The following is a 13,120-nucleotide window of genomic DNA, read 5'->3' on the forward strand; positions in this document are numbered from 1 at the left end:
AAATTAGCAGGCAGAGCAATGAACGGGTGAAAATGATAAAAACAACCCCGGGTTTAGCACCCAGAAATGCAGGAAAGAAAAGAGGCAGGAAAAAGCAGAACAAGCTATTGATGGAATGTGGAAATCTCATGATAGAATCAGGTAAGATGAAACATATAGTCAGCTACTCCTTTACTAATATTTAAATATGAAGTTTACATCTTGGAATATTAGAGTTCTAGGCAGTAAAAGAAAATAGAGAATGCTTACTAATAGACTGAAACATGAAGTTCCAGATATAATTTTTATCCAGGAAATGAAATGTTCCATTTAAAAGTTAAGACAATTACATACCAAATGGCTCAGTAAATTTGAGTTTCTAGAAGTTAAAGCAGAAAATTCAGCAAGAGGTATTCTCACTCTCTGGAATCCCCAAAGAATAAGCATAATAGATGCTGAAGCATCTAGAAATTATTTATCAGTGGTTATTCAACCTAATGGAGATAGGGAAACCTATCTTCTCACGAATGTTTATGGCCCTCAAAGGATAGATGAAAAACTCTTGTTTATAGAATCCCTTGTAGATCTCAGGGATAGACATGTAGAGATACGTTGGATTATGGGAGGGGACTTAAATATGATCAAATCACTTTCAGAGAAAAAAAGGGGATCCAAAACTCTAAACAAAGACGCTTTGGCCTTTCAAACCTTTATAGATAACATGAAGCTATTTGACATGGAGACAAATAATGGCTGCTTTACATGGAATAATAAAAGAGGAGGAGAGTCTCAGGTTGCCACTAAGTTAGATAGATTCATAGTCTCTGAGGACCTCATGCTTATAGATAAGGAAATAATAGCGAGGGTCCTCCCCTTTGGAGGCTCAGATCACTGGCTGGTGCAAATGGAGATTTAGGGCATAGGGACACCTCGGAATAGACCCTTCATATTTGAGAATATATGGCTTTCACACCCAGAATTTATGAGCAATATTGAAAAGTGGTGGGTAGAAGATTTGCAGATTCAGGGAACAAGAATGTTCCTTCTACACAAAAGATTAAAGCACATCAAGATGAGACTTAAAGATTGGAACAAGAAGGATTTTGGCAACATTTTTGTTGAAAAGAAATCTGTTGAAAATAAAATGTAGGAACTCAACCAAGTCATGATCAAGGAAGGCTTTGATAAAGATAAAAATGAGCAAGTCAAGAAACATCATCAAGACTGGGATAACTTGTGTAAACAAGAGGAAATATTTTGGAGACAAAAGTCCAGAGTTCAATGGCTAAAAGAGGGAGAACGCAATACCATATTTTTTCACAGATCCACCATGGCCAACAGAGCACACAATAGGATCTCTTCGATCAAAAATGAGGAGGGGCAGATTCATCAATCCCATGAGGGCATAGAAGCTATGTTGGTTCAGTACTTCCATGGCATACCTTAGGAGAACAACCCAGAAAGAGATCATTTCATTAGGGACTTGACTAGACATATTCCTAAGCTGGTGACTAGAGAGGACAATTTCAACCTTAATAGACCAGTGACTGAAAAGGAAATCAGTGAGGTCCTCAAAGATATGCAGAATGGCAAAGCACCGGGCCCGGATGGCTTCAATGTGGATTTCTTTAAAGCCTGCTGGAATATTGTTAAACATGATATATTGAGGGTTGTAGAGGATTCCAGGTTGAACAAGACTATTTTGAAGGTGCTCAATACATCCTTCATCTCCTTGATTCCTAAACAGGACAATGCTCAGACACCAGAAAAGTTTAGACCCATTGCTTTATGCAATGTGGTCTACAAGATAATATCCAAGGTAGTGGCCAATAGACTCAAACCTTTGCTTCCATCTCTGGTATCGAGGGAACAATCTGGTTATGTAGAAGGCAGACAGATTCTAGACAACATCATTCAAGCTCATGAGGTGGTTCACTCGCTAACTAGCAAGAGGAAATCTGGAATGATTATGCAACTGGATATAGCCAAAGCATATGATAAAGTAAACTGGACCTACATCAGGAAAGTGCTTATGGCATTCGGTTTTGATCATAACTGGGTCAGATGGGTCATGGCCCTTGTGACTTCTTCTAGTTTTTCAATTTTGGTGAATGGCTCTCCCTTGGAGATTTTTCTTCCATCAAGAGGCCTCATACAGGGAGATCCACTCTCACCCTTTCTCTTTATCCTCATGATGGAAGGACTCGATCATTCTATCAAGCAAGCTAGAGTAACGGGTAAAATCCAAGGCCTTCAACTAACGGAGAATGGACAGGTTTTGACTCACCAACAATTTGTAGATGACACCTTGTTACATGGTATCCCCACAGTCGAGGAGGCTTTAGCATAAAAAAATTCTAAATGACTTTGTCATGGCAACAGGTATGGAAGTCAATCTTTCCAAATCAAAAATATTTTTCTTTAATACCAATATTTCTATTCAGAGAAACATCTCTAAAATTCTAGGCTTTCAAAGAGATTCCCTCCCTTCTAAGTATTTAGGAGTACCTCTAACTGCAAAACCTTTGCATAAGAGTATTTGGGAACCGTTGATCAATAAGATGCAGGATAAAGTCAAGAAATGGACCATTAGATATTTAAATCTGGCTGGTAGATTAGTGCTAACAAAATCGGTGCTCCAATCTATCCCAGTTTTCATGCTATCAGCTCTCCCAGCTCCAAAAGGAGTGTTGCAGCAATTCAAAAACATCCAAAGAGACTTTCTCTAGGGTAAGGAGGAGACAAGGAAGAAATGGGCCTTAGTCGCTTGGGAAAATATTTGTAAACCCAAGAACCAAGGGGGCCTAGGCTTGGATGACCAGGAAATTCTCAGCAACGTTCTAGGGGCCAAACTCTGGTGGCATTGGGTTAAAGATCCAAAGACTCAATGGGAAAATATTTGGAAAGAAAAATATGCCAGCTCTTGGCATCATACTGATCTCATAAGGATGTCTGGAAATATAAGGGGCTCATCCATCTGGAACAAGGCCTAGGAGAACAGAGGCTTAGTACAAAGAAACAGTTTTTGGGAAATCAGAGAGGGGGATCTTGCTCTATTCTGGGAGGATAAATGGCAACAAAAACCAACACTGTTAAAAGAGGACTTTTTGAGCCTTAAGCATGAAACAGATAACCAAGGATTAATAAAAGTAAAAGATTTCTGGGAACACACCAACAATTCAGGCAAATGGAGAACTTGGAGAAACATAGACTGCAGGGAAGATAGGCCCCTGATAACAAAAGCAGAGGCACTCACGAGAATATTGGATCAAAGAATGATTTTAGTAACTGGGGGGCAGGACCAACTAAGATGGGGCAATAATAAAGAAGGCATCTTTAATATTAAAGAAGCTAAAAGCATTTTTCTTGAGCTGGAATCCCAAACTCGGGACATAATCTGGAAGAATCTATGGAGATACCAAGGATGGATGAAGATTAAACTCTTCATGTGGCTGGTGCATCACAAAAAATCTTGACTTGGGACAATATCTGAAAGAGGGGTGTTCTGGGGCCTTTTAGATGCCAACTCTGTGAAATCCAAGAGGAGACAATGGATCATCTTCTCAATAGTTGTACTTTCACATCTTGGTTATGGGATACTTTTTCCTCCATCTTCCAAAAGTCAAATAGGGACAAACAGATTAGAATTAACACCCTGAGCAGATGGAGGAAAAATTTTGCGGACAATTAAGTTCTTAACAGTGCTTAGGCTCTCATGCCAAGCTTCATCATATGGAATGTCTGGAAAGAAAGAAATAAGAGAATATTCAAAGATGAGAAGAATCCCTCTCTTTACCTATTTGAGCAGATCTTAAAACAGCTTAAGGAAATGGTTGGCACCACAGTGAGAAATCTTCCCAATACTCCTCCCTCAGAGGCTGACAAGAGAATTCTCAAGTAGTTGGGTTTGCAGGGGCTCATTCCTCAAGGTCTGGGTAGGAAAGTTATCCTTAAAGAAACTGAAAAGGATTTCTGGCATCCTCCCCCCAAAGGGTTTTTGAAATACAACATAGATGGAGCTTCAAAAGGCAACCCGAGAACTGCGGGTTTTGGAGGGGTTCTGCGTAATGAATATGGAAACATTCTCTTCCTCTTTCATGGTCATTTAGGAAAAGCCACCAACAATATGGTGGAATTAATGGCTCTGGAATAATGTCTAGAATTTCTAAGTCAGGACAACTACCTAAATGTGATTATAGAAGCTGACTGTGAGTTGGTCATTCAATCGGTCAAAAGAATCAGTTATGGAGTAGAGCCAGTGAAAGTCTCAGATCCTTGGAGATTAATCTAGGTATTTCAAAGAATTCAGGGTCACCTCCAGGGACTACGTATGGTAAGCTTAAACCATGTCCGCAGAAAGGCCAATAAACTGTCGGATATACTTGTAAACCAAGGGGTGAGCTGCAATGAATGTAGAGTTTCAATGGGATGGCAAGTAATTCCTTAGGGTAGTCTTAAAATTCTCTGTCACAACCAAGCGGAAGAGGACAAAGAAGTGTATCGAAACAAAGTCATAGAAGTAAGGTCTCTATGATCTGGTTACTGAATATGTCACTAATTTTGGTCAGACAGGTCTTGGAGGAGAGGCAGGTCTCAGGCAGCCTCAATAGAATGGGTAATTTGAAGGTCAAAAATCTCAGGTGTTTGGGGGACGATCTTCTCTGTTTAGTGGGTGGCCGCACAAAGGGCAGAATCAACACTAATTTTGGTTTCAAGTTCAAAATATAGGAAAGAAGACGAAGGGCAGGAATCAGATCTTTGTCAGCAACCATAATATATCTTATTGCCCTTTCCGGAGGTGAAAACCACTTTCCGAGTGGTATTGGTTTGATCGCACCACTCTAAAGTTGGAAGCGGTATTCGAGTTTTGGGAGCGATCCCATACAGCATCTGAAACGTGGCAGGGGGTCGGGATTGTAAACCGCCTGTATCACACGGTAAAGATGGGCACACCGTTTCAGCGCGATATATCGATCAGTTGTTGGATGTTGAGGTATGGTTCAACGATCAGGATTGATCGTGCAACTTTGTGGGCCCGGGGGGTTAAGTTCCGTTTGCCTTCTTGGAACGAAATTCTCCTTTGCAGTCGAATTAGGAAAGGGAATTGGAATGTCACGATTAAAGAGGTAGGTTTAGAAATCGATGGTGTGGGCAATCGAATGGATTGTCATAAGTCCGACCATTATTTTCAGCACAAATAGGGTTTTTGTTACAGAAGTTTTGACGGATATATGTATGGGGTTGGGGGAACATGCCTTTGGCGGTTAGCCCTAGTTCTGAGTCCACAATTCCGGGTGGACAGTTGTAAAATATGTAAAATATTTTTCGGCTTAAAGATATAGAAGGAATGTCTCTTGCTTTAGCAAAAAAAAAAGTATAAAAATGTTTACGCAGTAGAGTTAATATATATCATGATATATTAATATATTTTATAATATAACAAATTTAATATTGTATTAATCAAAAGTTATTAAATTTAAGAATATTAATATTATAATATATTATTATGAACATTAGATTTAATATTATTATTATTAATCTTTTAATATTAATATTAGGGTTAATAATTTTTTTTGCATGGTATGAGTGATAATTTGGCCCATAGGCTTCACCTAGATAATACCCTTTTCTTGAGTTTTCGTAAATATAAAGAGGTTTAAGGAGTAAATATAAAAAGAGATTTTATTTATTTACCATACCTCTTAAGTAAATATAAAAAAAAAAATTGTTATATTTTTTACCCCAAGTAGGAAAAAAAAGTTGTTTATTTATTTACCATACTTCTGGTATATTTACATTTGTGTTTATCTACCATGCCTTCTTTTTTAGTGTTTGTAAACCTCTTTATATTTTAAATTTATATTGTGTTTATTTGATTTTTAAATAAGGCCAAATGTTAAACGTTAAATATTAAGCATTACATTTACTTCACATATTTACATTTAGGTTTTCATGTTTACCTGAGATCTACTGAGGTACTAAGTTGTAGAGCCCCTCTCAACCCAATTCAAATCATGTAAAAATTAAGAAACATTAAATATTAGTTGTTTCTATTTTCCAATATATATATAAGTATTACTAAATTGGTAACATTTTTCTAAATATATTTTCCTGAAAGAATATTACAATAAAAATCATGTAAAAATTAAAAAGCATTAAATGTTACATGCTTCTATTTTCATATATATATATATATATATATATATATATATATATATTGAATTTGGTAACATTTTTCTAAATATATTTTCCCTAAAAAATATTAACAAAAATAAAAGAAGAAAAAATATTAAAAACACAAAAAAAAATTATTTATGGTTGAGAAAAATATATTTTAAATAATAGATTTATGAAGAAGTGCAACAGAGTTCAACCAAAAAAAAATCCTTGTTCTGACATTTAAAGATCCCTATTTAATTTTATGTTCATTCTCATTCCAGTTTTACATGGCCCAGCCTGGAAACACATTTATTATCTCCTCTTGCACTCCTCTACGATGAAATCGGGGTAGTTAATACGCGAAAAGAGTCCAATGGTCTCCTCGGATTACCCGGAAGCGATGCTGAGTCAAACATTCCTATTCCTTCAGGAGATCCTTTACGCTCATCGATTGAACATAGACATTCAATAAGTGGAAGATCCAAATGGTCCCCATGAACAAAGTTGAATCAGATATCGCAACCCCCATTCCTAGCGCTCTCCAATAGACTCTGTTACATGCATGATGCTTGAAACGATCTTTGAGGCACGCCAATTTCTATGAAATAAATAGATATATGTTCTCTTCCGTGAACAAAGACTCCCTTCATAGTATATACTACAATTACTTTGAATTCAATTCCATATTCAGATTTAATCACCACTTCATATCTTGAAATTCGGATCCGCCTCCCCTCCCCTTCTCCGTCATGTATTTATAGACTATGCGCCTTTGCGAGTATTGTATATTCAAGTAATAGTTTATGTGCAATTGCAAATCAGCCCTACACCGTAATGTATTTATAGACTATGCCCCTTTGTGACTATTGTATATTCATGAAATAGTCGATTGTATATTCATGAAATAGTTTATGTGCAATTGCAAATCAGCCTACACAGCATTTCTGCCATAATTTTCGTTATATCCAATCAATAGCTAGGAACCATCTGTCGTTAGTCAAATAAATACAACATTTTATATATTAAATTTTCAAAGTTGAAGGTTACATATTTTAGCTTGATTTTGTCGCAAAGTGAGTTACTTTTATGTGGAAAAACAATTTCCCTGAATTTTGTTAGAAACAATATTGTTTTTCAGAAAGTTTGAGATATAGATCACCAAATATACTTTTATGTGGAAAAACAATTTCCCTGAATTTTGTTAGAAACAATATTGGTTTTCAGAAAGTTTGAGATATAGATCACCAAATATTATTGATGTGATTTATATGAAAATTTTGTTACAAAAATTATAGAAATTTTGATTGATAAGTTTATATTATTATGTTTAAATTTGAAAGGAAATTATTGTTTTATAAAAATTGAATAAAAAGTAAAATAGGATATTTTTAATTTAGAAAGTTAAAAGTGTCTTTGTTTTGATCCATGTAAAAGAAATAGCGTTGGTAAAATAAGAATAAATTGTTATGAGGTTGAAAGAGAAACATGTTATTGAAGTACGGATGTTTGGTAAAATAAGAATAAATTGTTAAGAGGTTTCAAGTGAAACATGGTATTGAACTATGAGACATCAAACTTTTCACTGAAACAATGAAATTTTGAAGGAATTGTAGTAATTCCTTAACTTTGGTATATCAAATATAGTTCCTTAACTTAGGTATGATATATCACATATAGCTTAAGTGAGTGCTAATCATTATTATGAATGATGAGTTTAATTGTTTTATTTAAAGATGAAAATAAATAAAAATAAAGTAGAAATGCACAACATTAAAGAAAAACCATCATTTCAATGTTGATTGTTTTGGGTATTTAGAAATTTGTTTTTACCTATTTTGGAGTGGGAAGTAAAAAAGATATTGTTTCTTCTATAATAAATGATACATGGATGACTCAGAATTAAAAATATCAAATATGTTTTTTTTTGTTTGTAAACATAAAAATAAAAATAAAAGAAAGACATCAAACTAGAAACATAGTGTTTATCATTATTTTTATCATTGTTTCATTTTTAGTTTCTATTTTTAATATGATATTAAATATTTTTTTCTATGACAAGTCTCTAGATAGTTTCAAGTAATATACTATATATACATGCATGATATTCCATATTTAAAATACCGACCACATCTTCTCTAAAAGTACTACAACAAAATAGGCCATTAATAGGCCATTAGTGCCAGAAATAACGTTATAATTGAGGGTATTTTAACATGTGAATTGGCTTCAATTCATGTCGAGAAACCAGGAGTAAACTAGAATCTTCACATGGGAAGCACGAATAGAACTAGAATAACTAGAATCCTCACATGGGAGGCTTGGATAATGTGAATAGTGGGGGAAAGAATTTTTTATATTCTTGTTTACATTGTTCTGCCCATTTTGTACTTCTAGTTTTGCTCCCAATTGTGCTTTTTGTTTTGCTTCTAGTATGGCATGGAAAATGGACTATTTTATGGCTTCCTAATTAACACCAAGTTATACTTTCATTATAACATCCTTTGCTGCATCAAGTTTTGCTTCCAATATAGAATCACTTGTTGCATCTAGATTTGATTCCATTATGGCATCTTCTTTAGATTCTAATACGACTTCCATTGTAGTGTCTTTTATTTCTTTTAATAATGCTTCTTGGTTTTCTGCTTGAATGGCTTCTTTGCTTGTTTCTTTAGGAAGGCCAAGTTTGGCTTCTAATATTGCCTCCATTACATCTTTGTTTGTTACCTGACTTGCTTCTCTTTTTGCTTCATAGCCAATGCAAAGTTTGGTTACTAGTATTGCTTCAATTATTACTTCTTGATTTTCTACGAGAATGACTTATTTATTTTGCTTCTCAGGGAATTCCAAGTCTCTATTTTGATCTTGCTTCCAATATTACTTCTTTATTTGCTACCTAAATTTATTTAGTTTTTCCTTCTGACGTTAAGCCATGTTTGGCTACTATTATTGCTTCTATTATTACTTCTTTGTTTACTACCTAATTGCATATTTTTTTCCTTCCTAGGTAACACCAAGTTTTTCTTCCCAGATTGCTTCTAGTGTGCTTCTAGTTTAACATCCATTGTTGCTTCCTTTCTTGCTTCTAAAACTAGTTCCATGATAGCCCTTTTATTTGCTTCCTTTTAGTTGGAGGGTTTGCTTCATCTTTAGTGAATGGGTTTGCTTCTCTTTTATGTTCAAGGTTTGGTTCCTTTTAGTGTTCGAATTTTCTTCTTAATTGGCCTCGAATTGTTCTTCTTGTTAAACAAGCAATTTCGCTTCCCATTTAGAGCCAATAATAGCTCCGAGTATGGCTTCCAATTTAACATGTAATTTTACTTTTTTTTTGGTAGGTAAGCACCCGCAGTGGATTTGAACCAATGGCCTATCACAAGGAGTGCCTTAACAGTGCACCCATTCATTGTCAATCCAAAGCCCCGTGGGCTTACATATAATTTTACTTTCATTTTAGCGCCACAATATATTTAAGAACTCATGATGCTTCCCTTATAGCAGCCATTTTTTATTTCAATTAAATTTGTTAATTATATCATGCCTATTAAATACGTTTTATGATTATAAAGTAAGTCATATTGCACTTGAAATATTTTATAGCATATAATTTATAAATATTTTTTAGAGAAATGGACATCCATACAAACTAACAACATTTTTTTTAACTATAACCAATATTTTTATATTGTTAATAAACAAAATAGTTGGACGTGACTAGCTACACATACATCATAGAGATTTCCATTGCAGGGCCTTTTCAGGTTTCTTATAGTTACAAACCACACCATAACATTGGAATGAAATAAAAATATTTTCTTTTAAACTATAAACAATATTTTTATATTATTAATAAAAAAAAATTGGCTTGTTGTAACACCCCTCCCTTGTGTGCTAAATTATTGTAAACCTAAGCTGAGTAAAATCTAGGTGTGATATCCTCCCTTGTGCGTTAAATGATTGTAAACATAAGGTGAGGAAAGCTATGTGTGATACCCTCCTTTGTGGGCTAAACTATTCTAAACCTAAGCTGAGGAAAGTTAGGTGATATGTAATATGAAAAGCAAATGTCTTATTAAATAAATTGATAAAACAAATCACTTGGAGGGTGAAGCACTGATGAGCCCCAAATTTGGTAACATTTTGGGCTCATTTGGCCTACTTACCCTTGCTCAACCCTTCATTTTTCATCACTTATGCATCACTTTTTAGTATATTCATGTTATTTGTAGGAAGGAGGGCAGTCACTATTCCTAGGTGGCTAATACATGTTTATTTCAGGTTTTTTTGACATTAAATGGAGCAAAACCATGCAGATGAAGGCAAGGAGACAGCCAAGGTGGCATTAAGGTTTTGTAGGAAGGTTGTCCACAGCCTTGAATGGCCTTCCTCGTGATCTCCACCCCAACTCCGAGCTCCAACAGCTATCACCACCGAGCTAGAAGGCAACCAACGGATTCTAAGGGAACAGCAGTTTACTTTTAGTTGGTCAGCCAAGCCCCACTAATTTACGAGGCCAGCTTGGCCCTCATAATGTATAAATATTGAGGCTGTAGCCTTCGATGGAAACTTTTGAACCTTTGTTGTAGATTCTGAATTACGAGCTATAGCTCTGTTTTGCTTCTTGTAAGCCATTTTTGGCATGTTGTTAGACTTATGACTATGATCTTTTAATAAAAGGCATGCAGATTCGAGTTCAGTTCTGAGTTCTTAGAGGAGCTATAGCTCTCAGGGTTGGGCCCAACCTGAGAGCAATAGGCGTCTTTTCTTTGTATTGTTACTTTTCTTTCAGCATTGTATTTCTTTCCCTTTACATGCATTTGGAAACACAGTTTGCTGAGTTGAATTTCTTGATGTGGTTAAGTAGGTTAGTTTTAGGAACAAAGTTGCTTTCAATAGTTTAGATTAGAGTGATCAGAGCTCCAAAAAAGGGTTGATTGCACACTCACTTCCACCTCTGTTTAGAGATTGGGATTGCAGCCCGTGCCACCCACCAAAAACACAGTTTTACATGTTCATGCAAGCTTTGACGTAATATTTCCATTTGTAGAAGTGTCCATGCATTTAGATCTTGAGCAATAACTCTTTGTTTCAGCACCATGCACGATTTTCCCTTAAAAACGACATTGCTGTTCTTTGGTTTCTAATAAAACAGTTAGAGTAGGTTGATGACATTTCGGTTATATGCAAGACAGGGGTGATTTGTTTCATTTACACTGTGCAGCACCACTCCATCATTTCCTTATCCTTCTCAGTCGTGCGTAGGCCATCTACTTATCTCCCAGTTAGATCATTTGCCTCCCAACTCTTCTATCATCCACGTTGTTTTATCTTCTCGGCCTTCCATTGCCTCTACCCTCCTCTAGACCAACTAGCTGTACACACCCCCTCTCCATCTCACCTCTCTGTCCATAAGCCATTACAAGCTCCCCTCCTACCTCCCTATCCACCCATAGAGCTCATTCACTCATCCATCACCCAAAACTCTGATTGCAAAACATCCTGTAGAAATTATGGGACTTCCTGTAGAAATCCTGAACTTCCTGTAGAATCCCCTGCAGACATCCTGTAGAAGCTTGCAAACACGGTTGCCAGGCATCTGAACTTTGTGAACTCCTGTGGAATGATTTTAGGGATCCCTTAGACCCTCTTAGAGTCCTCCTAACCTTTTTCAAGCCTTCCTCCCATTGATCTACCCCTGCACAGTCAAGACCCAGTAAGAAGCACAGTCATAATAACTCCCACAACTTGAGAAAAAATACAAAAGCATGTTCTCTTTAGATGAAAGTAGTTTAGACACATACATCTCATCTCAATAGAAGTAATGGCATCACTTCAGGAAGTTGCGTTCCCACCATTGCATCATAAGGATTAAGCTGGGAGAATTAGGGTTTACTAGGGTTTCCATGTTTTGTTGGCTTTCAGTTCATTCTTGCAAAGTAGGTTAATCTCCTTTGAGATAGCTTTCGTTCATCACTTAAAAAGCTTCTTCTGAGAACATATAGAAGTTGGCTTGAGCCCTAGCGGACTTGTGCCAGCTGACCAAGTGACAGATGCGACAAGAGCTAGTACTTGTGCATACAGCACCGTCGCTTCCAAGTTTGTTACGAAATACCGGGTTGATAAAATTAGAGAAGGAAGCTCCAGGAGTTGTAGCATTATTGCTACAATACTGGAGCCCACCATCTTTTTGGCGCCATTGCCGGGGAAGCGTCAGAGTATTAGTAATTGTTGCTTTTCTTCTATTTTCCTACTCTCGCCTTCTGCCAAGTAGTTTATTTCATTTCCATTCTGCAAAAGTAGCATAGACATTTCCTACTTTCATAGATTAACATTTCCATTCCGCAATTTCAATTTTGCAAGCACAAATTAGCATTTCAATTCTGCAAGTGTAGACTAGCATGTCCATTCCTGCAATTCCATTTGAGCAAAGTAGATTAGTTCTTTCCTGCTTTCATTTCAATTCTGCATTTTCATTTCAGCAAGATAGTTAGTTGTAGATCAATCTGTTTCAGTTTTTGCAGGTACCAGAGAAAAAAACAAAAGCAATCAAAAGTCTTTCCATTTCATGCCTCGCAGGAACCGAGATAAAACAGGAAAATTCTTACCCAACACCCCCACTACATCACTGAGTCACTCTTCTCTCTTCTTCGGTGACAGTGATCCAGAAGAACCTATAGGTGAACCTCCTGAGATATACGAAGATCCTATAGCAGAAGAAGAATTAGGGTTTATTAGGGTTTCCATGTTTTGTTGGCTTTCAGTTCATTCTTGCAAAGTAGGTTAATCTCCTTTGAGATAGCTTTCGTTCATCACTTGTAAAGCTTCTTCTGAGAACATATAGAAGTTGGCTTGAGCCCTAGCAGACTTGTGCCAGCTAACCAAGTGACAGCTGCGACAAGAGCTAGTACTTGTGCATACAGCATCGTCGCTTCCAAGTTTGTTACGAACTACCGGGTTGATAAAATTAGAGAAGGAAGCTCCAGGAGTT

This window comes from Pinus tabuliformis, chromosome 3_2 (assembly GCF_031772625.1).
Source record: "Pinus tabuliformis cultivar Carrire ecotype Pingquan chromosome 3_2, CPIR1, whole genome shotgun sequence".
NCBI classification, from domain to species: Eukaryota; Viridiplantae; Streptophyta; class Pinopsida; order Pinales; family Pinaceae; genus Pinus; species Pinus tabuliformis.